Source organism: Callithrix jacchus, chromosome 4, assembly GCF_049354715.1.
Source record: "Callithrix jacchus isolate 240 chromosome 4, calJac240_pri, whole genome shotgun sequence".
Classification (NCBI taxonomy): Eukaryota; Metazoa; Chordata; class Mammalia; order Primates; family Cebidae; genus Callithrix; species Callithrix jacchus.
This window is the reverse complement of record NC_133505.1, coordinates 132,397,091-132,422,271: the sequence shown is the minus strand read 5'-3', so window position 1 is coordinate 132,422,271 and position 25,181 is coordinate 132,397,091. Positions and strand designations below refer to the sequence as shown.

The 25,181-nt window shown below is 38.1% G+C and overlaps 1 protein-coding gene, 1 long non-coding RNA gene and 1 pseudogene across 16 annotated transcripts in view; 2 read left to right on the top strand and 1 right to left on the bottom strand.

Moving 5' to 3' along the window:
- NCOA7 (nuclear receptor coactivator 7) overlaps positions 1-25,181 on the bottom strand; it is a 158,354-nt gene that overhangs the window by 104,863 nt on the left and 28,310 nt on the right. The gene's annotated exons all lie outside the window — the stretch shown is intronic.
- Positions 802-25,181, top strand: LOC144582200 (uncharacterized). Its single transcript, XR_013534533.1, has 3 exons — positions 802-859; positions 24,347-24,421; positions 24,955-25,181. It is a non-coding gene; the product is annotated as an uncharacterized LOC144582200 (long non-coding RNA).
- LOC100396639 (ribosome production factor 2 homolog) lies at positions 12,668-13,755 on the top strand (annotated as a pseudogene).

Sequence of the window (25,181 nt, the reverse complement as noted above, 5' to 3'; positions counted from 1 at the left end):
GTTGTTTTTTAAGATGGAGTTTCACCATGTTGGTCAGGCTGGTCTCAAACTCCTGACCTTTTGATCCACCCACCTCAGCTTCCCAAAGTGCTGGTATTACAGGCATGAGCCACTGTGCCCGGCATATTTTCTTTATATGCTTATTCTATAAGCTTTCTTCTGTTTCTAAACTTTTTAACTTTTTTATTTTTTCAACTTTTTATTAAAAGCTAAGACGTAAACACATCAGATCTACACAGGGTCAGGAACATCAACGTCACTGTCTTCCACCTCCACATCCTGTCCCACTGGAAGTTTGCAGAGGCAATAACACGCATAGAACTATCCTCTCCTATGATAATAATGCCTTTTTCTGGAACACCTCCTAAAGGATCTGCCTGAGGCTGTTCTATTTAACGTTTTTCATAACCAGAAAACACTCTAAAATAATAACAACCAATATAGTAAATACATAAACCAGTAACGCTGTCATTTATCAAGTATTATGTACTGTACATGATTGTCTGTGCTATGCTTTTCTGCAACTGACAGCACAGTGGTTTGTTTACACCAGCAGCACCAAGTAATGTGTTGCATGATGACAGTGGCAATGTTACTGGGTGATAGAATTTTTTAGCCCCATCTTAATCTTATGGAACCACCACTGTAAATGAGGCTGGTAACTTATGCAGAACATGACTGTACTTGGTCTTTGTTCCCAGGTTTCTGGCACAGACTTCCTAAACACTTGGAATCTCCTGAGTGATAAGAGTGTCTTTTGTATTCTAATGAGATGACTCAAAGCTGTGGAGGGAGGGAGGTGCCTAGAGAGCTTCTGGATGGGGGACAGTCACCAGAAAGATCCAGCCAGGATTAAAAGGTAGGAACTTTTGGCCCCACCCCACAATCCACTTCTCAAGAAGGGAGGAGACAACAGATCTAGGAAAGATTTAACTGAGAGTCTGACACCTTTATAGGTCTGAAAGAAGCATTTACCACCTATCCTCTCTGAGGGCTGCTGCCTATGAGGTTTCATCCATGTAACAAGACCGCCTTCACAAGGGCCTCCTCCTCTTCTTTCTCTCCCTCCCCATAATCTGTCTTGCCAGTATAATCTGATTTTTGGCCATGCTATAAGCCCCCATTCTTTCTGTAACCTTAAGATGGTACAGAAGCTTCTGCACCCATTGCAGGGTTGAGTAAACACTCCATGGTTCTCCTCGTGCATGTTAAAATATAACTGTATGCTTCTCTCTTATTAATCTGCCTTTTATGAGTTCATTTTTCAGTGAAGCTTCAGACGACGAAGGTGAAGTTTTCCTTAGACCCTAGAGAGTTAAGGACTAGGAAGGGCTGTGTTATCGGAGGGAGTGGCGTGTGTTCTACTCATGAACAGGAAGAAATATGAGAAAGAGTCCCTTTTTAACACCAACCATGAAGTAGTTCTGCATTAGCCATACAACTAATAGCAGCATACAACTTGCTGTCCCATTTTTCATGTCAATTTATATGTTCCCTGGTCTGGACCTTTCATTTTTAAATAGTATATTGTAATTTCTTTAATAAGGGAGATGAAGAGAAAATATATTAGCATATGGATGATCTCAGCCTCCTTCCTCCTGCTCCTCTTAAGGGAATTCTAGGTTTGCTTGTTTCTTTTTCCTGGTTCTGAGCTTATGAACAGAGATGTGAGAAATGAATTACTGGGAGGAGCTAATTTCATTTCACTGGGTAAGCTTCAAAAAGGAGAAAGAGTTTGGAGAAGGAGCCAAGAGACATGTAAAAGGTCAGAGAGATGGAGAAAGGATTTAAAAGTTGTATCAAATATAAGGCATTTATTACCCCCTTGGATATGTTCTGAAAGGTGAAGTAAATATTTGAATTATTTTCAGTTATTTTCTCTGATATGCCTATTTCTTTGAATGTGACTTAATGCCGGAATTGGACTAAAGCGTGGCTGGTTATACACCAGGGACACACATGTACTTTTCCGAAGATGCCCTAAAGGTGGAGAATGTATGAATGAATGAATGAGAAACAAACTTCAGTCCCAGGAAGATGAAGCAGGCTAATTTTAAGTTATCTGTGTCAAATTTCATAAATTGATATAAACCTTGAATCAGACCATGTCACGTAGACTTTTAGGCTAATTTCTCAAGTGAAGTCACTTTACACACATACAAAGACAGAAATCAAGCTTCGCTCAACGTTAATCTAATTTAAAGAATAATGTAAGGTATTTTGTGAGGAGATAACAACTCAAAGACCTAACAATTCCCCACCACTTGAACACTTTGCCCCAAATAGAGAGCTGGAATTTCCTATCATGAACTCTTCTTCATACTTACTATGTCACTTGTCATACATAGGTGCAGCCAACTAAGTAATCACAACCTTCTCCAGTAGCAGACTTTACCAAGAAAGTTTTGCTTTGATTTTATTACATGTTCTTTTTAATTTTTTAATGGTTGTTGATAAAAGTCAAGGTAATTTTTCAAAGATGTGTACTTGTTTATATGGTTTTAAATGTCCTGCTCCCAGGCATTCCTTTTGATTTTAATACAGATTATAAAACTTTCTTGAACATTTGTAATGTTGGAATAATAGTCATACAAATTTCCTGCGGATTTCTACACTCCTGCATTAAGCCATAAGAAAACTCAGCTGGACTTTATTTTGGCTGAGTTAAAGATAGCTTTGAAGGAAACCAAAATAGAATGATAACAATATTTTATCAGATGGGGGAAAATAAATAAGTTTATAACTATTACTGAGACTCTGCAGGAGTGTATCAGCTACAGTTCAAATGAAAGCCAAACAGAGGAAAATTTCATTGCTCTTTGTATGAATTAGACCAAAGAATCTTAATCATCTCCAGCAAAGGGTCCCTTAAAAAGAGGGGCTCAATATTTTAACACATGCATACATTGCAACTTCACAATGGCATGGGCAAAAATGAAAATTCATATTTATCAACCATTATGTCCTTGGCATAACAACTATACATTTTTAAAGCGCTCTTTATCCATAAATTAATTTGTTTATACTCAGATATTGTTTTAGTGGAGTTGTGGTATTAAACACCAAATTCAGTTTTCTGAATTCTGCATGAAGCTGTCATAATATTAAAAATTCTAAAACAATTAAGATTAAAAAATATAATTATCTAAACTAATGAAGAATTTGAACCTTTTCCATTTTGTTTCCAAGATGCATAAATCATAGAATCTCAAGTAGAAATGTTTTTTAAAGGTTATTTTGTCAAATCATCCATTCAGTGATGGAATTAACTACAATATTTACAGCAATTTACAGTGTCTAAAAACTCACTGAGACTCAAAGCATGTCATTCTCCTTTTTAAAAGCTTTAATTGCAATGCCTAGTACAGTGCCTGGTATACTACAGACAACTGCAGTAGATTTCCTTGGCCTCCATACAATCTATTCCTTACTCTGTAATACCAGATCTGGGTAGGGCTGACCCTAGCTCCAGGAAGGACATACTTTATGCGGCCTGTCCAATCAAAGCACTGAGTCTGTGCCTCCCCAGCTGCACAGCTGCAGCCAGTACTCCAAAACCCAGCACTGGCTCTAAGTTGGTCCAATCCATGTTGAGTCTCAGGACTTGTGAAACCTATTAGCAAGCATTTGCTTTGCCTACTATTGCATAAGGGAGATTCTGACTTAGCAGCATTTATCAAGTAAAGCCTGAAAAAAGGAAGCTAAAAGAAAGGAAGGATTTAGATATAGATAAACTGAGTCATGATGACATTATTTGAGTCCCAAATCCAGGCATTCCTGAAGTCAAATCTTTTTTTGGGACAGTTTACTTATGTGAACCAGGAATCTCCATATTCCTTTTTCCTCCTAAGGCAGGTTTGATCTGTTTTCTGTTACTTGACCCTAGAAAGGGGAAAGAGCTTCCTGACTATTATGAAAATTTGCCTAAGTAAGGTAGCTCCATGTAAACAATCCCAACATGTGGACTGATAGAGCTAGGTTTGAATGATACTTGGAAACTTAGCAGTCTTTATCACATGAAATTAACATGGATGGCTGTTGTATCTTAAGATTAGATTGTGTGTCTATCAAGGCTGCATTATTGGAGAACTTAGAAAATTTTAAAGATTCTAGAATAAGTGGTCTATACTTCTTTTAGCCTGAGAAAAGAAAAGAATTTTTATCTGAGAAATATACATCCTTTTAAATTATCAGGCCAGAGAGACACTAAAATGAGACTGCAATCACATCTTACTTCCTGCTGGAGCTATGTATTTATCTCTAGAGCCAGCTTGCTATTGCCACAAGCAGCCACAAATTAACCTAATAATGCCACACCAGACACCATAACCCACACCCCGTAACTTAATGCAGAGCCAATCACTAATCAAGGCTATTTCTGTAAGCCAACAAGAATTCCTAGCACATCACTTTGTATCAGCCCACTTCCTATCTCTTTTTTTGGCCTTTAAATTCAACTTGTAACTGCTGCTAATCAGAGTGTATATTCAGGGCATCCTCAATCTATGCTCCTGAGTGACAATCCTCAAGCTTGGCTCAAATAAACTCTACTTGTATTAATTTTGCCCTCAGCATCTTCCTTTTAGGTCAGCAAGCCTTCAGTGAGTTCTTAAAAGAAACAGACAAGCTTGGGATATGGCTGGTCTGCTGACCTTGGTTAAACAACAACTTCTTAAGACCCCAGTAGCTCACCTCTACCGAGAGGTTAGCTTAGGTTGTTTTTAAGATATTTTTCATCCCTAAATGTCTATAAAAATAACGAAGTAAAAAAATAAATCTAGATCATTTGATGAACAAAAATCTTCAGTAATTTTGTTACGAAACTTTAAAGAATTTTCTTTTATCTATAAGGGATTAACTATATTATGTTCACATGTATTTAGTAAGTATTATTTACATTTTAAAGTCACTTTACTTTTCTCTAGTGATGGTTTCAGACACACAAATAAGTATTGCATGAGAGATTTTTATGGTTAAAACCAAACACTTGGTTTTATTAAAACAACAAAATAGAAATAAATAAGCCGCCCACATGTTTCTTTTAATACTCTCCCACTGTGTATGAAAGTACATCTTATTTTTAAAGATCATTTGTCACGTCTTAATGATCCTACCTACCAAATGTTTTTACAGGCATTATGATTTTAAAAAATAATGAAATCTTTGCAGTTTAACATGGCAATTTTTAAAAGTCTATTATTATTTCTCAGAGGAAACAACACTGTAGAACAACAAAAAGGGAGGAAGAGACAAAGGAAAGAAGGGCCTTACTTAAGCTAGTTGTCACTTTATACTTTCTCTGCAGTTAGAGGTTAGGGGCAAAACTGAGTTTTGAGAGGAGGTCAGGGATATGTGTTAAAGCTGCATCTGCTAAGCAAGTTGACTCCTTTTATTTGGACTGCATGTTTATTTGGGGTTGCCTGTGGAAAGTGCTGATGGCAATGGCATAGGGGAATGGAGAGACAGCCCACAGTGTCCAAAGCACCTCTTGCTGACAGCCTGATTGAAACAAGACAACCGCCCATTTTCTTTTCTTTTTTTTTTTTTTTTGAGACAGAATCTTGCTCTGTAGCCTAGGCTGGAGTACAGTGGCATGTTCTCAGCTCACTGCAACTTCTGCCTTCAGGGTTCAAGTGATTCTCCTGCCTCAGCCTCCTGAGTAGCTGGGATTTCAGGAGCCTGTAATCACACCTGGCTAATTTTTGTATTTTTAGTAGAGATGAAGTTTCACCATGTGGCCATGCTGGTCTCGAACTCCTGACCTCAAGTGATGCACCTACCTCAGCCTCCCAAAGTGCTGGGATTACAGGTGTGAGCCACCTGCCAGGCCAGCCCCATTATTTCCAAGAGTTTTCATTGCCTGCCTACTCAGCTGTTTTATGTGTGATCTTCATCATAAGCCAATTTGTCTGTCCTGGTTTCTACTTTTTTCTTAATTTCTTGCTTTCTCTTTAATGAGGTTAAACTATGCAAATCACTTATAATTTATGACTTCAAATTCACAAATATCTAGGGCCAATAGTTTCATTCTGCAGCAATACAAATTAGAGAATAAGTTTTATTTTGAAGGTATGTTTCATTAAGCACAATTTCTGAAAGTTGAAAAGTAAGTTACATAATATGCAAAAAAAGAAAACTATTCTGAAGTTCCAGAGAGAAACGGAAACCAGTAACAGGATTTTGGTGGGCAGAACACATGGCAGGGGAGAAAGAAGGTCTGGAGACCATGCCATCCTGAGACACAACAGTGTGGTGACATCCCACAGACCTGAAATCCAGACCAGCTGAGGCTGCAGAAAATAACAAGTTGGCTGAGAGATCCCAGTGGTTCTTCCTGTGTCCTGCCAAAGAACATACACTTTGTAGCAGTGCTTCCCCAGGAGGCAAGCTTGGTGCTTAGTTTCACTGTAACTGGCTGTGAATTTTGAACAACCCACCAGCCAAAGCCGATATAAAACTGTGATCTTTGAGCATCCTTGGTATGCCAGACCCATGGAAAATGGGACTAGATAAAAGCAATCACTTGTGGCCTTATGAACTCATTTCCTCTATCCAGGGTCTTCAGTCTCTAAGTAGCATTACCAATGCACCTATGTGTGTCCTCTTGCCTGGCAAATACTAAAATAATTTACTGCTTGTTTTGTTAATCCCTTAAGTAGTTAAAAGAGAGTAAAGTATTTGGGGGCTCCCTAGCAGGGAGATAAAAGCAACCACAATTTGCCCTGGGTAGGGTCAGGTAGGTTTAGCTTACAAAATGACAGAGTGGCAGAGATCCTCCTAAAAATTATTAAAACCATTGCTCAAGAGAAAATTGTCCAGATATGTGAGACATGTGGTCAAGAGACTGATTGTTGTGGAAGAAACATGAAATTATTCCCTACTGCCTTTGAAATTCTTGATAGAAATTTTGTAGATCTAGATCAATGATGTTTCTTATTTTCTAGGTGAAGATTTTAAGTGTAGATCAAAAAGAAGATACAGAAGTATACAGTAGATAACACTGTGAAAGAATTGATGCAAATAGACCCGACACGGTGGCTCATGCCTGTAATCCCAGCACTTTGGGAGGCCAAAGTGAGCAAATCATCTGAGGTTAGGAGTTCAAGACCATCCTGGCTAACATGGTGAAATTACATCTCTATTAAAAATATAAAAATTGGGCCGGGAACGGCTCACACCTGTAATCCCAACACTTTGGGAGGCCAAGGCAGATGAATCACAGGTCAGGAGATAGAGATCATCTTGGCTAGAACAGTGAAACCCCGCATCTAATAAAAATACAAAAAATTAGCTGGCTGTGGTGGTGCACACCTGCAGTCCCCAGCTATTGGGAGGCTGAGGCAGGAGAATCGCTTGAGCCCGGGAGGTGGAGGTTGCAGTGAGCTGAGATTGTGCCATTGCACTCCAGCCTGGACAACAGAGTGAGACTCCATCTCAGAAAAAAAAAAAAGTACAAAAATTGGCTGGGAGTGGTGGTGCACGCCTGTAGTCCCAGCTACTTGGGGAGGCTGAGGCAGGAGAATCACTTGAACCTGGGAGGTGGGGAGGTTACAGTGAGGCGAGATAGTGCCACTGAACTCCAGCCTGGGTGACAGAGTGAGACTCCGTCTCAAAAAAAAAAAAAAAAAAAAAAGAATTGACTCAAACGATAGACTTCTCTCAAAGGTTATAAGGAATCTCTCTCAGTATCCCAGTTATAGTCAAATCCCATGCACTTTCATGGGCCCATGCATCTGCACATTGTCTCCCCTCTGCCTGAAACTCTCTTCCTTCCTCATAGCAAACTTTCATTCACATCTCAAGATAGCCCAAGTCACCTCTTTTATGACATCCAGCATCTTTTTGACAGTCATTTCTTCCACTCTATACCCTCAGCACTTGGCAGTCACCTTGTTTCCGATATTTATCCCATTGCTGCTACTATATAAGCATTCTGTTATTACCTCAGATTGTGCATTCCTACAAATGTTTGCTAGGAGAGAGGAGGATGTGTATGATCTCATGGCCAGACACTATAAGAGAAATGGCTCACAAGGGATAATATGTTCTTCTAGAACAAATTCTGTCAACTCTATCACAAATGAGTCTGCGAAAGAACCAAGGCTAAAAGCATCTCAAGAAACAAATGTGGCCCAATAAACTCAGATTTCTAGTGGGCAGGCATACAGGGGATGGCGAGAAGGCAAATAATATAGCTCAAACAAAAGCAAAAAGCAAATGACACAAGACTGTAGTAACAAGGATAGAAAGTGAAAGCTCAGCATGAGCAGAAGTTTGTAAACGATGCAAAGAAAAAGTAACAAGAAAATGACAGGGATGTTGAGAGGCTGAAGAGGCAAGAAGCAGTAGTCCCACTAGGTGACGTTAAGCTATAAGAGAGAGAAAACAAGTCTAGTCCAATCCTGTTTTCAGCTTTAGCGAAGAGAATAGGGAAAAAATTAAAAAGGAGAACATATCCACGGCTAAGAAGAAAGTGAAATCCAGGATGAAATCTCTAGTCCTGGTAAAGCAATCCTCTGAGTTCCAATATCATTACCAGTTACCTCTGAAGAAATGCTGAGAAAGAGAATTGGAAGTAGGACCCCAAAAACCTGGTTTTCAAAAGAAAAAATTTAGAAATGACACACTGAGTAGCTTGATACCAACTGTCAGAAAAATAAATTGACAGCTTAATAATCATTTGTGATTACCTGAAGATAAATTATCATCTTCTAGGAGCCACTATCGGTACACTAAAATGAGTGACTTTAAATGAACATAATTATATTTTTTGGTTGGGCTAGATCTGGCATACTGATGGGCCAGTCACAGGAGGTAGAATAGAAAGATTTCACTAAGGCCCCTGAAAATGTCCCTACCTTTCTTAAAGTAAGGTAAGCTGGAAACAGCTGGACTAGAGAATTTGGTTAACTTAGAGCAAATTGATTTATAGAACACTGAAATACTTAAAAATAATTACTTCATGTACTGAAATAATGCCATAATCCATAAAAAACTTTCCCATACAACCTTTTAATCAACTACTTGGACAAGAACCTAACACATGGTATTTAAGTTGCATATCTTACGCAATATAGGGAGGGCAGAAAATATGTTCAATGTTGAAAATCAGGCTTCAAAATTCCTGGAAAAATAGAATAATGGGTGGAAAACAAACAAGACAAAATTCCAATTCACATGGAAAAACATTTCCCCCCTCACTATGAGCATAATTGTTGTCAACAAAATAATGATATATGATGCTTTATTAATAAAAGTAAAGGATAACTATAAAGTTATATATGGTATGTACATAGAGTTATATAAGGTATATACATGGTAGCCCACATACAGACACAGAGTCTTGCTTTGTCACCCAAGCTGGAGTGCAGTGGCATGATTAAAGCTCACTGCAGCCTGGATTTCTTGGGCTCAAGCAATCCTCCTACCTCACTGACCCAACCCCTAGGCCGCTGCCAGTAACTGGGACTACAAGCACTCACCACCATGCCTAGCTAATTAAAAGAAAATTTTATAGGGACAAGATCTCACTATATTGTGCGGGCTGGTCTAACACTTCTGGCCTCAAGCAATCCTTCTACCTCGGCCTCCCAAAGTGCTGGGATTACAGGTGTAGGCAACCTTGCCTGGCCTAATATTCTTATATTTGCATTAATCAGGTCATATCAAGATGGCAAAGAATCTAAGAACTCCATCTTAGGTGAAGAGATTTAGAAACTTACAATACTCATCCTGGAAAAGGTTCAGAGAGAACATGATGGTGTCTTCAAACACACACAATGATACCATATGGAAGACAGATTTCATTTACTGTGTATGGATTCTAAGTAACAAGGAATAAACAGAATAAGCTGAAAGGAAATAAAATTTAACCAAAAATTTAAAAACAACTTCCCACTAACAAGAGTTTTTCAAAAAAGATATGAGCAGCTTTGAGAGTCCTTGAGACATTGTTATAGCTTGAGAAGTTCAAGTCCAGGCTGGAAAGGTTCTATCTGTCAAAGGCAGCGGAGATTCCGAACCTAGCATGGTAGCCCACATGACCTCCATATTTCAACCAAAGGATTTTACAATTCTGAAATTAGGCCTGGTGCTTGTATTAAGAAGGTGAGTGGAAGAAGAAAAATAAGATATCAAGTTAACATGAACCTGACACTTAGAAAATGCTGTGTTTTCTTTTGAATCTCTCAATTATTTTTCCTAGGCCCCCAGGGCATTGTCTAATTACTATATTACCCAGTGCTTCTTCTATACTTTTAGAGGATGACCAAAGTTCCTCATATGATATGACTATACAGTTAAAGCCACTGTGAAATAGTAGACTAAAAAAAAGGGTCATGGGGACACTCATTAGAATTCTGAATGCAGGAAAAGAAATTTGCTAGTTGTTATCACATCTACACAGACATAACCACTTCACTACAGGTTGTTTACTTGAAAAAACACAGGAACAACTTTGCTAGTGGCTTCCTTTGCAGGAGAGGATGCTGCAGCACAACCAACTATTCTCAACAAACACACTGTGCATCAAGTTCCTACATAGATGTCACTGCTTACAGCATTAGAATTAGCATCCTTCGTTTAAAACAGATATGAATGATTGGTGCTCACCCATAACAGAATGACTATACTAATACGCTACTATATTAAAATCCAGTAACATAGCTTATATTTTAAAATTCCTATTAATAAGGAAAAAAAACTTAACAGTACCAAGGTGCTCTAACTCCTAACATAGTACATCTGTCTCTTAAAATAGTATGTAAAAGTTCTACTAAAAAAATTGAAACAGGAGTTCAACTACTTTTGGATGTAGATTATAAAGAGGGTATATTATAATAATTTGTTACCAATGGTTATAAAAAATTTTTATAGAAAAACGTCGAAACTTTCACTTTTATTTTTACAGATTTAAATTTTAAATATAAATTCTAAAATTTCTAAATTTAATGTTTTCATCTAAGATGTTATAATTAAAAAATTATCTTAAGGAATAGAATACTCCAATTATTTTTACATTCTATTTAAAGGACACTATGGAAGCAGTAGTTAAGAATAAAGGCTTTGGAATTAGATACAAGTAGGAAGATATCCTGGCTCCATTATTTGCTACCTATGAAACTTGGGGAGTTACTAAAACACTCCAAGCCTGTTTCCTTGCCTATTAAAATGAGAAAACTAATACCACAGTGAGCTTATATTTGTAAAGCTCCTGGCACAGCATGAGCAATCAGCAAAAGGGAGCCCACAGTGCCACCAATCTGCACAGGTAAAACTAAAACATGTTATAGGCCCCAGCCAGCCAGCCTAGGTGAATGTATCCCATTATGGCTCGTCTCCTGCCTCACTGATTGCTAATATCCTCATGGCATTACATAGTGATTAGCCTTCAAGCGATGATACTGAGGGATCCCTCTCTGATGAACCATCCTCATTAGACAACAAGCATGCTCTAACAGCTCCTCTTCCATATTTAAAAACTCACCATTCCTTGACTCCCATATCTTCCTCCTGCCAAGGCCTGAATATTTGGCTTCCCTTCCCAGCCAATTTACCAAAAGAATTGCCTAGAAGCTCGGTGTCCACTCCCTTACTTGCTATTCACATCAAACTGGCTTCTCCCACCACTGTGCTGAAACTGCTTTTATCCAATCAATTATCAGTGACCTCCAAGTGGTCAATCTTAATGGATACTTAGCAGTCCTCGTCTTAATTTACTTCTCAGCTACTTGCAAACTTGTTGATCATTCTCTCTTTGAAACTCCCTCTTCTCTCAGCTGCAGTGATTCTATCTTTTCTGAATTTCATCCTATTTCCCTTTCTGCACTAGACCACCAAATGTTGGAGTTTCCCAATTCTGGTTCCATTCCTTAGTTCTGCTCTTTTTTCACTTTATATTCCCTCCCTATGTGATCTCATCCTTTCCCATGGCTGAGGCCAAAAACTCTGAAATTTCCATGGCAGCCCAGATCCTGTTTTCACTTCAGATTACACATCCAATTGTGTATTTAGTGGTTGTCTTGTAAGCATCTCAAACTTAACATATTAAATTCTTGAGATACCCTCTCAAAACTGTTGTTTTCTAGTTTTCCCGTTTCAGTTAATGGCACCTCCATCTGTCTAGCTGTTCAATCCAAATTCCTAAACATGGCTAAGAGGCCCTGCATGACCTGCCTAGCCTACCACTTCACATTTCCTGTGTATTTCTCCCTAAAAAGCACTGTGTTCAAGGAGCATTAGCCATCTTGCAGATCCAGAAAGCCGCCAAGCTTTTTGTCACCTTAAGGACTTTTCATCTAAAGGTTCTCCCTACCTAGAGAATATTCCTTTCCTTCCCTCTCTCCCTAGCCCTTCTCATAAACACACAGATTACCTGGTGAACTTCTGCTTGTACCCAAGATCATTAAAAGTCATTAACACATGAGTATTAAATGACGTTTAAATGTCATTTTCTCCAAAGGTGCCTGAACATAACTTGTGTCTAAAGTGGAAACTACTCTTTTACTTCTCTTTTATGATGTCCTATTGTTTTTCTTTATACCAAATACAGGCATTTATAATGACATATGGATTTTATGTTCTTCTTTAGTGTCTGCTATGGTTTGAATGTCCCCTCCAAAACTCAAGTTGAAATGTAATTGCCATTGTGACAAGACTAAGAGGTGATTAGGCCAGGTGGGTTCCATCCTCATGAATGAATTAATGTCATTATTGTGGGAGTGTGCTGGTTATCACAAGAGTGGGTTTTTATAAAAGTGAGTTTGGGCATTCATCCAGTCAAGAGTTGCAGGTAGCGGTAGCAATGGACGCTCTGGATCGAGTTGTAAAGCCCAAAATGAAAAGAGCCAAGAGATTCCTTGAGAAGAGAGAACCGAAACTCAATGAAAATATTAAAAATGCCATGCTGATTAAAGGGCGAAATGCAAATGCAACAGTGACACAAGTACTTAAAGAGGTGTATGCACTGAAAAAACCATACTGTGTACTGTATAAAAAGAAAAATATTACAAGACCTTTTGGGGATGTATGAAAAGAAAAATATTACAAGACCTTCTGAGGATCAGACATCACTGGAATTCTTTTCAAAGAAGTCAGACTGTTCTTTATTTATGTTTGGCTCCCATAATAAGAAGCATCCAAATAATCTAGTCATAGGTCGTATGTATGACTACCATGTGCTAGATATGATTGAATTAGGTATTGAGAATTTTGTCTCTCTAAAAGACATTAAGAACAGTAAATGCCCTGAGGGAACAAAACCCATGTGAATATTTGCTGGTGATGATTTTGATGTAACAGAAGATTATAGAAGACTAAAAAGTCTTCTTATTGATTTCTTCAGAGGCCCCACAGTATCAAATATCCACCTGGCTGGATTAGAGTATGTTCTGCACTTTACTGCACTGAATGGGATGTACTTTCGAAGCTATAAGCTGCTGCTGAAGAAATCTGGTTGCTGAACACCATGAACTGAATTAGAAGAAATGGACCCTCATTGGATGTGGTTCTGAGGAGGACACACCTGGCATCGGATGACCTTTATAAATTATCTATGAAATTCCAAAAGCTCTCAAGCCAAAGAAGAAGAAAAATATCTCCCATGATACTTTTGGTACAACTTATGGAAGTATTCATATGCAGAAGCAAGACCTAAGCAAACTACAAACCAGGAAAATAATGGGGTTGAAGAAGCGACCTGCAGAAAGGATAACAGAAGACCAGGAGAAAAAGTAAAAAAGAATTTTAAAAAATTGATGGAACTTAGCCAACCACTGCTATTTCATTGTGTTCTACTTGAGAATTGTCAAGTGCCAATCCATTCAGAGTTTCTTACAAGATCTTATTATATACTTTCATAACATAATTTTACTATTATTATGAACATAATATACTAATATTAAGGGTAAAAAAAAAAAGTGAGTTTGGCCCTCTCTTGCTTACTTACTCTCACCCTTTCTTGCCCTCCCACCTTCCACCATGGGGTGATACAGCATTTCTTGCCCTCCCACCTTCCACCATGGGGTGATACAGCAGGCCCTTGTCAGATGCTGGCATCATGCTCTTGGACTTCCCAAAATCCACAACTGTGAGCCAAATAAATTTCTGTTCATTATAAATTACCCAGTCTTTGACATTCTGTTAAAGCAACACAACGAACCAAGACAATGTATTTGTAAAAAGTATTCTCCATAAGGGCAAGAACCGTGTTTGTTTTGCTCACTAAATCTACACTCTGGGATTAACAGACACAGGCACACAAGATCTCTTTGAGATGCAAGCAATCTGTATGTTTCAGAATATTACATAAATTCTTACATTTAATTACATGAAAGAACTGGGAGAAGTCTTTAATATCTAATTGCATCAGCTAATATAAAAACCAAAATGGTCATTATTCAAAATCACAGAAAGGTTTTCCTATGCATTAAAAACAAACAGAAAGAAGGAGGTAGAGACTACATTTATTGGATTTGTAACCCAACTAATTGTACAATTTTACAGTTTCAATGATTCATTAAAATAATGCCATTTCTTATAAATTGTGCTTAAATATGAATGTGTTTACAATTAATTTTTATATTTTAAAAATTCATATACTCTTTTCAAAGAAAATGTTTGCATATATATGTATGTGTATATACCTGTTTTTACATTTAAAATATATCTATCCCTATAAAATAAAAATATCCAGATTATAGAAGCTTAGAGTTGTGGTTTTAAAAAAATTAAATTTCTTTCATTATCTAGTGAAAGCAGTTGACTTGGCACAGTAAAAGGAACTACCCCCCCATCCCCTCAACTTAAAAGACAAAAAAAATGATGATGGAGCCACTGAAATGGAAACTGCTCAGTCCCCAGTGACTTCACCAGCATCTTCTGCAATTACCTTCTGAAAATAAAATAACCAAATTACCGTTCAGCTTAGAGCTGTGCTAACAAAATTAATCTGAAATATAAAAATTCATCTGCTTTATATTATGTATTCAACTTCTAAAACAAAAGCTCTTCTAGCTCTAAATTGTGAAGTACATGCATTACAGGTATCATAATCAACAGTGATATATTCTCAAATACACAGGAAAAATTAATGGAATCATTCATGACTTAGCTCAAATTATCCATGAAAGCAATTTAAGTCACTCCATATATTCAAAAGTAAAATCAATCAATTTTATGTGTGGTTTGATTTTTTTTTTTAATTGTTGGGTTTTTCTTGAGACAGAGTCTTGCTTTGTTGCTCAGGCTGAAGTGACATGATCATAGCTCACTGTAACCTCCAACACCCGAGCTATCTTTTCAACCTCTGCTCCTGAGTAGCTAGGGTTGCAGGCATGTGCCATCATGTCTGGATTTTTTTTTTTTTTTGTAGAGACAGGGTATCACTATGTTGCTTAGGTTGGTCTCAAACTCCTTGTCTCCAGCTCTCCTCTCACCTAGGCCTCTCAAAATGCTGGAATTACAGGTGTGATCCACTGTGTCTGGCTGATCGATTATGATCCCGGAGTTTTACTCCTGTCACCCAGGCTGGAGTACAATGGCTCGATCTCGACTCCCTGCAACCTCTATTCTCCTGCCTCTGCCTCCTGAGTAGCTGGGATTACAGGCATTCACCACCTTGCCCAGCCAATGTTTTGTATTTTAGTAGAGACAAGGTTTCACCATGTTGGCCAACCTGGTCTTGACCTTTTGACCTCAGGTGATCCACCTGCATTGCCCTCCCAAAGTGCTAGGAATACAGGCGTGAGCCAATTTTGATTCTATTGTGCTTTGTACAACAGATTTGTCCAGAAAATATATGTGCAAATTGTATTTTAAAAAGACATAGAACAATTTAGAAAAATCATTGAGTTTTAAAATTTAGCAAAGAATATTTAAAACATGAATAAATAGCCTCTAATTTGACTGCTTCCTAAGTGTAAATGATCAAAGTTTGGTCATCTAGTCTGTCAAGTATTCTGTAAGTACACTAATAAATACCATATAAAATTTTTATTGTTGTAATTAATAGTCTTGTTCTCTGGTTCTTCTATATTTAAATTTACTTCATATTCTTCTTTCTCTACACCCAAACAATTCTTGTCTCACAACTGTCAAGCTACATTTATTTCAGTCTGTGATATCCCCACCTCAAAGTCATTTTTGACTATCCAAATAAAATCAGTTGCATGGTTCTAGTAGCAGAATTATTGAGAAAAGATCCTTTTCTTGGTCTCCATCACATTCTTAGATACTAGATCTTTTCTTGCTTTGGGAAGAGACCCAGCAGGTCCCCAATCCAGCTAACTCATCTTCTCTTCTTGGGCCTAGAACACGTTACAAGCTTCATGTCGTTGACACATCTGACTTTGCTTTACTTGATGCCAAATTACATTTGCAAACCATGAACCAACCTGTATCTTGCTAGGTCTTCTTAAACCTCACCCACTCTCCTTTTCATTCCTTACCATTTTCATTTATGTGTGAGAAGGAAAACATTAAAACAAGTAGGCAAGGCTGCTGCATGTTCGCTAGTATAATACACCACAAAAATGAGTGCAGAAAAAACCTGAAACCCTAACGCTTTTGTTTATGCAAACTTTATTTGAAATGATAAAGAAAAAAGGAAGTGAAAATGTGTGAACAAGTGCCCCTGGCTCAAGAACCAGGTCTTCACTTTTATAATAGAAGTGTCCAAGCTGGGAGAATTTTACTTGTCAGAGCCTCCAACTCTGAATCTAGAGAGGCAATAACAGATGCACTCTAGCCACAATGAAAAAATATCAAGTCAGGAGATTGCTGACATTTTTTGCTGGTATGTAGGGACTTCCCAAGTTTCACTGGTAGAGCAGAGCTTCTCCAGTTTGTTCCAAAGTTCCTAATACCTTTGAATTGACAATCAGAAAATACCAGTTTAGTTATTAAATATATTTTTAATCATTTTATCATTTAGGCCAGTGATTCCTACTTAGATGGAGAACTAATAGGTTCTAAAAAATTCAATTCAACATAGCTTAATGATGAATAAAGCCATAATGATTAATGGTGTGGGCTGTGAGGTCAGGCATACCTGGGCTGAGACCTGGATCTGCCACTACATAGTTATGTGACCTTGGACAAGTTACATAAGATCTATAGACTTAACATCTTTATCTGCAATCAGGATAACAGGACCTATTCCATAAGATAATTATGAGACTACATCAGAACATCAGTCTCCGTTACATAGTAAATTCAGCAAATGTTAGCTATTAATCATAGTGAATGACTGGCAGGTACAGGGTATGGGGTTAGACCCTGTGAGAAAGAAAAAAATAAAAATCTGACAATAAATGACATCAGACAAGTAAGGCAGAGATGAGACTGTTACCCAAGACAAACTGTGTTAAGGGCCCTAAAGGAAGGCATAAGAAAGCCCCCCAACATCCTGAGAGTTCAGTGGCAAGGGAGGGATCATGTAGTTGTGTGTGTTAAATAAAATAGGAAGAACCTCAAGAAGACAGTGTCACAATTAAAGATGAGTTTGACAGGGTGATATGTACATTGCTATATGTAAGAAGAGTATAGAGAAGAGCAGTTCTTTGCATACAGAAGGCATAGTTCTGAGGGAGTAAAGTGTAAGACATGTGCAGAAAATCAAAACAGGAGATCAAGACAGGAGGAGAGGAAGGAGCCATATTGTGCAGAACCTCAAATGCCAGAAAGAAGATGAAATAGATAAGTGGCATAGCTGAGCTCTTCCCAGGAATACTCATCCAGCAAGATGCATAGGAGGATATGCAATTAGCACTTGACATATGAGGGCAGAGGGGGTGAAGATTGTTTGGAATTTTCAGATGTGAATTTTTGGGGAAAAGAAAGGAAACTTTCTACAAAAATCACCAATAGATGAATTGCAAGTATAAACTATGAAGCTTCAGAGCTGGGAGTACAAAGCATTTTCTGGTTCAGAACTCAATTTTCTCTTGCTGAAGAATCTCTGTACCAGCAACCATAAAAGGTTTCAAATACATGTATGTCTTAGTCATTTTACACTGCTAATAACAATAACATAGACTAGGTGGCTCAAATAATGAACATTTATTTCCTGCAGTTTCAGAGGCTAGGAAGTCCCAGATCTAGATGCTGGAGTGATCCGGTTCCTGGATGGACCAACTTCCTGGTTTACAGATGGCCACCTTCTAGCTGTGTCTTTCCATGGTAGTGAGAGAGTGTGCATCTTTCTTGTGTTTCTTCTAATAAGGGCACTAATCCTATCATGAGGGCTCCAGCCTCATGACCTAATTAGCTCCAAAAAGCCATCTCCAAATACCATCATATTGAGGATTTAGAGTTTCAACACAGAAATTTTGGCAAGGGATTACAACATTCTCTATAGCAACATGACAAAAGTTGTTTGAAGCCAACAGTACCAAGTTTAAGTCCAAATTCAGAAGTCACTGAGCTGAAGTCTTCCTCAGCTGTCAGCAACACCATTAAAAAGCAGGGGAGAGGAGACAGTTTAAATCACTTTTCTTTCCCTGGAATATGTCTTGGAGTATGGAGTACTCGACCTTTCACTGAAGGATATGACTAGAGCAGGTTTACAGACAAGTTTTAGGGGATTTATAAACTACCTGAAATTTACCCAACATTTGTATTTATATATTCATATTTTTTTCTCATTTATTTCTGTAGTCGCCATTTGTGAATTTAGAAATAACAAGCTTTAATAACAAGCTTTGATATTAAAATTCATCAGTGCTTATCTTTAAAAGTATTATTCTAAAGACTTTATATATTTTAATTCATTAAATCCTCTCAATGACCTTCTAAGGTAGGTACTATTACTCCCATTTTGAGGAAAACTAGATCCAAAGCCCCACAGTAGTGAGTAGTTCCATAGAAAAGAAACCTGCAGGAGGTCCAAAAGCAAAAGTCTCCCAAGTTTCACCACAATAGTTTCATCTGGGGTTTTTTTACTGTTGACTTTACTGTTCTTGAACTGGGCTTTGGAATGACCAATCAGTCTGGGATTTCAGGTTAAACAGAAACATGCTTGTGATTGTTCACTGAAATTAGTTTATAGAAACCCATTAAACTGTACTATGGGAAAGTCTATTTACTGAAAAGGCACTTTATGCATAGCTGCCAATCAGTTGCTGTGTGTTAGGTGAATAATTTTCAAATAAATTCATTTTTCAATGATAAAGAAAACCCCTCACTCCCAAAATGCTAACAATCAAAGAATCCTCTAAACAAATGGGTCATTTGTTAATGCTGGCCCATAATAAAAAAAATAAAACTGTGATTCAGTATGTACATATTTATAAACACTTAAAACAAAATTTTCATAAAGTCATATTTATTCTTACTACACACAACACATTCTGATATTTTCTATTCCAGTTGAGCCTAGTCCAGTCTAATCTATTCTGTTCGGTTCCATTTAAAAAAAATGCTGTTGCTCATCCACTAAACTGATTTCATGACACCCTAATGGGTTATAACCCACAGCTTGTAGTAATTTACACAGAATTAAGTAACTTAGCCTATTCCTCGAAAGGGAGCAAAAAGCATGAGTCTTACTATTAATGGCTAAATGTTTATAAACCTTTTTTTTAATCTTTAGAAAACAGTTAATGATTTCCTAAAAACATTAGCAGATAAAACTTGACCATGGATATTTTTCCCAGTAATGAATGTCAAGCAGTTCCTAAATGTTCACTTAAGAGTTGCCTGGTCTGAACTTAATAAAAAAAATAGAAAACATAAGCCTTAACATTATGGCTCATGCAACAGTTTAGTCAGTAATTTGTAATGCTGTCAAATAAGGCACTAGCAGCTTTTTTATAGGAAATGGTTTTGACATATTCTCAACATGTTTAAGATTAATAAAATTGCTGAATATTGAAAAATTTGTAGTGATAACAATTAAAATTCACAAACTATTTATATCCTACCTTAAAGAAACTATTTTGGATATTCTGTCAGTTGATCAACAAATATCGAACAGTTGTTATATGCCAACCACTATCTAATAGGCCCACAGACAGAACAATGAACGATGGTAGAGTCTTCACCTTCCAGATGTCCATTTGTGGGAGATGACTGTAAACCCAATAAACAAGTAAGAGCTGTGGAAATCATGCAAGAAAGCATCCTAGAGCAGTGCTGTGGATCAGTTCATCTTGGATAGACAGTGCTTTGAAATTGAAATCCAATAATGTTTCTGGTAAAGTCAACTGTAATATTCTTCCTCCATGTCCATATACATTTTTTTTTAATTTATCACATTATGATGCTAACAGCATGTTCTGGTTTTTGTTTTGATTTGTTTTGTTGTTTTGAATGTAGTCTCGCTCTGTCACCTAGGCTGGAGGGCAGTGGAACAATCTCAGCTCATAGCAACCTCTTCCTCCAGGGTTCAAGTGATTCTCTTGCCTCAGTCTCCCATATAGCTGGGATTATAGGTGTGTGCTACCATGCCCAGCTAATTTTCATATTTTTAGTAGAAATGGGGTTTCACCATATTGGCCAGACTGGTCTCAAATTCCTGACCTCAAGTGATCTGCTTGCTTCAGCCTCCCAAAGTGCTGGGATTACAGGCATGGGCCATGACGCTTGGCCCTAAATGCATGTTCTAATCCCCCTTTCAGATGAAGCAGACACTAATACTTAGTCCAATGTAAACTGAAGTAACACTAAGAGAAACACTCAGAGATGCAGACAGAGCAGACAAGGATTTGGGGCTTAGGCCCTCCATTTAAAGCTAAGTGATTTGGGGCAAGTTATTTCACCTGCTGAACAACAGATTCATTACCTGCAATTGTATTTGCTTGTAGGATCATCATAGGAATAAAGAGAATGCTTGTGAAAGTACTTCGTAAAGTACCAACCACTGTTATTGTTATTAACTTCTATTAGAATCAGTAGGCATAGAGAAACTGATAGAATAAAATGACCAAATATTAAGAAAGTATAAAGCTAACATTTAGCAAGTACTTAAAACTGTCCTACTTGCTTTTCATGTATCAACACAATTAAAACTGTGCTATGACTGAGTATCTGAATCCAAGAATGGGTAATAAATTTCTCCTCAAATGTCAGACATACTAAAGATGATAAATCTCTAACAGCCCTTGGCCAGCAGGAAAAAGCAATCTACAGTTAACTAAAGAAAGGGCAAGGGTTCATATCACACCACTCCACCCACATGGTATAATCACTCTTGCACTGGCATACCACAAAGAGATGGCTGCTTCCTAGGGTTCAAAGACTGCCTCTGTGGGGCTGAGACACGGAGCACATCCCTCTGTGCTTCACCAGTGCTGCAGATCAACCACCCAGAGCCATCCACGTGATGCCTGACACTGGACTTCAGACTCTGTAACCAAGAGGGCAAAGGAAGGCTTTTTGTACAAATGTTTTTCTGCATTCATTTCTCTCACGGGCACCTACTCTTTTTAGACAAGATGCAATCTCAACGAGTAAAGTGGATCACTGTTGGTCAACAGGTGTTGACCCTGACTTACACAGGCGAAGTATGCAGACTGCATGTTTCCTATTGTCTTGGTAGGTTAATATTCTGATATTAACCATATTATAGATGAATAAGTAGACAAGACATGGATTATGGGATGTCAAGTTATAAACAAATTATTTTTGAAAAGGTCACTTATAAGTTAGATCTTTAGAACCCATGATGTATTTCTCCTAATTAATTTATGCTGGTGAAAATTAATGTTCAGTTGTCAGGACTGCCCATAGAAATCTATGCAACCCACGCTGGGAGTAGCAGCAAGTCAGGTGACCTGTGTTCTACAAGCCCCGTTTTGCCTCTAAAGGGCCACATGGCCTTGGGCAGCACTGCACAGCATAAACTCTGGATGAAGAAGGGCAGACCTGAGTTCAAATCCTGATATGCCTACTTCTAGCTCAGTGAAGTTATTCAACCCCTTTGAGTATAAATTCCCATAGGAGTCAAATTATATTTAGAGATGAATTTTTTAAAATCAGATGTTTGGTGTGAAGATAATCTGGATCAGTTTTCACAAGCCTTTTTCATATCAAGGCATGCACAAAGATCCTAACACTTCTACTCATCCGTGGGGTAAGATGCTGATCATAGCTAAAGATGACCAGCCCAGGTTTCTGACAAACCCAACCCCTGCCTGGCTACTCTGAGGACCAAGGGGGTCGGTATATCTGGAATGCCAACCTGAGATATGACAGTTTATCAAGCCACACAAATGGGGAGGCTCTGATGACCAATTACTATATCTACAAGCACCCTGGGATAGAGCCAACATATCATGGACCCTTTAACCTCATAGGCTTAGGGTCCAACTGCTAAATAAAAAGCTGTTATATTTCTCAAAGCCCTTTGACTATATAATTCCACTTCATTATATTCCAGAACCTCACTGTGCTCATAGCAAAGTATCTTTGGAAAACGATATGATTCCAATTTGGATTGTCATAAGTGTTCCATCTTCCCTGATCTGAACAAGGGCAGCTTGTGGGCTGAAAGCAGGGTGTCAAGATGAGAATTAGGTGAAGATGTAAGTAGACATAGAAGTAAGGTCAGGAATGATTTGTTATTAAAGAAATGTGTGAGTACTTACCGTGCCAGGTACTGGTCATATGTTCCCTCAATATATGACTCTTCACAACCTAGGCTGGAGGGCAGTGGAGCCCTTGGTTTCATTGCTCCAATCAATCAAAAAAAGCCACCTTCATTTCATTTTACTTCAATGAGAAAGCTACAAAGTGTACTAGGCACATAGTAGAAGAGGCTCTACAGTGGGTTCAAATCTCCTCCACCATGCAAAAGAGAATAAGGGGACCAGCTGTTCAGCTCTGACCCTCCTTGCTGGGTCCCATCTGAGCCTCTCTCCAGTTCTGACTGGCTGGGATGTCTCCTTCTTCAAAATCATCTTGTTAGTGGGTTACTTTTAGCCACATTTATCAACTGAAGAAATGTAAGGTAAAAGAAGCTTAGAAAACTTGCCCGAGGTTATATGCTGGAGTGAACTGCAAAACACTAGGTATTCTGCTGCTGGGGCAGAGACTGGAGATGGGAGCTAAGAAATGTTCTACATTTTGCATCCTTTGCCACTAAGAATGATGACAGAGGTGGTGCAGGCTCCTACTGCTGCTCTGAAGGGGCTGGGTTAAAGGAAAGCATAGGTGGGAGCAACAGTTCTGCTTTTCATGACAACCAGGGAATATGGGAGGTGGGAGCCAGCAAGGAACCTAGGTGAACACCCAGTCTGTGTCTGTGTCCATATTACTCGCTGTTTACTCCCAGGTCCTCTCACACTTTATCAGAGGGGAGAAGTAAACCTCCCACAAAAGGCCATTTGGTTCAACTACAGATGTATTTTGGATATCTTCAATTAACCCTTGATCCTGAAAAAAATGCTTTCAAAGAACCTTCGACCAATAGCATACAAAAATCACAAAAGCCAAATAATGCCAAGCAAGTGTGTAAGAGAGCCCTGTGTGGCATTACTAAAGTAATAACTACTCAGGTTGAACATGATGTCTAAGCAGAAAAAAAGAAAAAAAAAATACCTGCATTCTAACTATTAGGGGAAGGAAGAGTCAGCAGAGGTGTAACAAATGACACATGACAGTCACCCCAGAAGATAGTATAAATTGAACACAGTACAAATAGTACAGAAAGTATAATTTGCTTTATAGTAATTCAGTTTTTCGTTTGGTTTTCAAGATCTATCGGGATCAAGAAATTAATACACAAATGATTTCACAAATCAGTCTAGATTTAACAACTGGTACAAAAGTATCCTGAAGCTTCTGAAAACTAGGTGGACCAGGGTCAGAAAATCCTAAAAATTTACCAGTCTTATCCAGAATTACTCTTTCTAGTAGTAGTATTAATCCACCCCTCTATTTAGGGTTACACAGGCATATTTCAAGATAAATTATAAACAAGGAAAGACTAGGTGACCCTCAAATCACTAACTTCAATTCAAAATTATTAAAATAGGGTATTTTAAACTTTGCTTTGATTTTAAACTAAAGAGGAAAACATTAACAAAACAGGTTTGGCAAAGGACTATTTACCAGTCATGCAATGATTATGAAACCACAGGATAAGATAGCACACAAAGAAAACATTGGCTATTTAACTACTCAGGAGGAAAAAGGCAAGGTGGAAGGGGTAAACAGCCTAAAAAGCAGTTTTTAGGGGGTTCAGATACATAATTGTGGCAGCAGGCACAACATCCGGGTAAATTTCCCTTTTGACTTCCTCTGAACACTAGTTGAGATTTATGTAAAGTGGCATAATGTAGTTTAGAGAAAACTGTGATTGCATCAATTTGGCCTCACCCTTGGCCTGACACTTTATCCTTCCCTCTAGAGATCTTGCCTGGACTGCCCTTAAGCATTCTGCTCCAGAAAACTCTGCCCTGTGTTGTCAGAAACTGGCTTTCAAGTAAGTTCTGTAGCTAATTACACTTTACATAATTCCACAGTTAAGCCAGATAATTCCACAGTTAAGCCAGAAGCCATTTGAAAAGATGTATAACTTCGAATGACTCTTTTCTGATCGTAGGTTGCAAGGGGTTCTTTTTTCTTTGGTTTGTCTTTTACTTTTAACAGCTTGACCATTTCTGGCTTTCACTGCATTATAAGAGCTAAACTACAGGTTTGTTGGTCAGCGTTTCTCTCCCTTTCTTTCCCTGCTCTCACTCCGTCTTCTCTCCGCTCTCCTCTCTCCCTCTACCTTTCTCATCTCCTAGTTACGAATTATGTTTTCTTACTGTCTTAACAGCACCAGTGATTTTGTGCTTGTGCCACTGTCCCTATGCTCCCAAGATCATACTTCGGCATTTTGGGATATGTTTTTTGTTTCACTGTCAGAATGCTTTTCAGAAGAGGTCATGATAAGCATGACAATTTTACATTTCTGAGTTGAAAAAACTGCTGCTATTCCAGAACAGTTTTTATTTGTCTTTTCATTTTCAGGGGCTCCCCTGACTCTACATTTCAGGAACACGAAGAGGTTAACATTGAACAGGTTGTTTGTGAATCGGCAATTACCTTTACTACAGGAATTGCTTTGGATTCAGACTGAGAAGACACTATAACTTTTAAAATCACTGTGTAGGGCATGTGAGGAAGAAGAAAGGAAAGAAAGATGAAGAAGAAAGTAAGGAGGAGGACGGAGGAGAGGGGAGAAGAAAGAAAGGGGA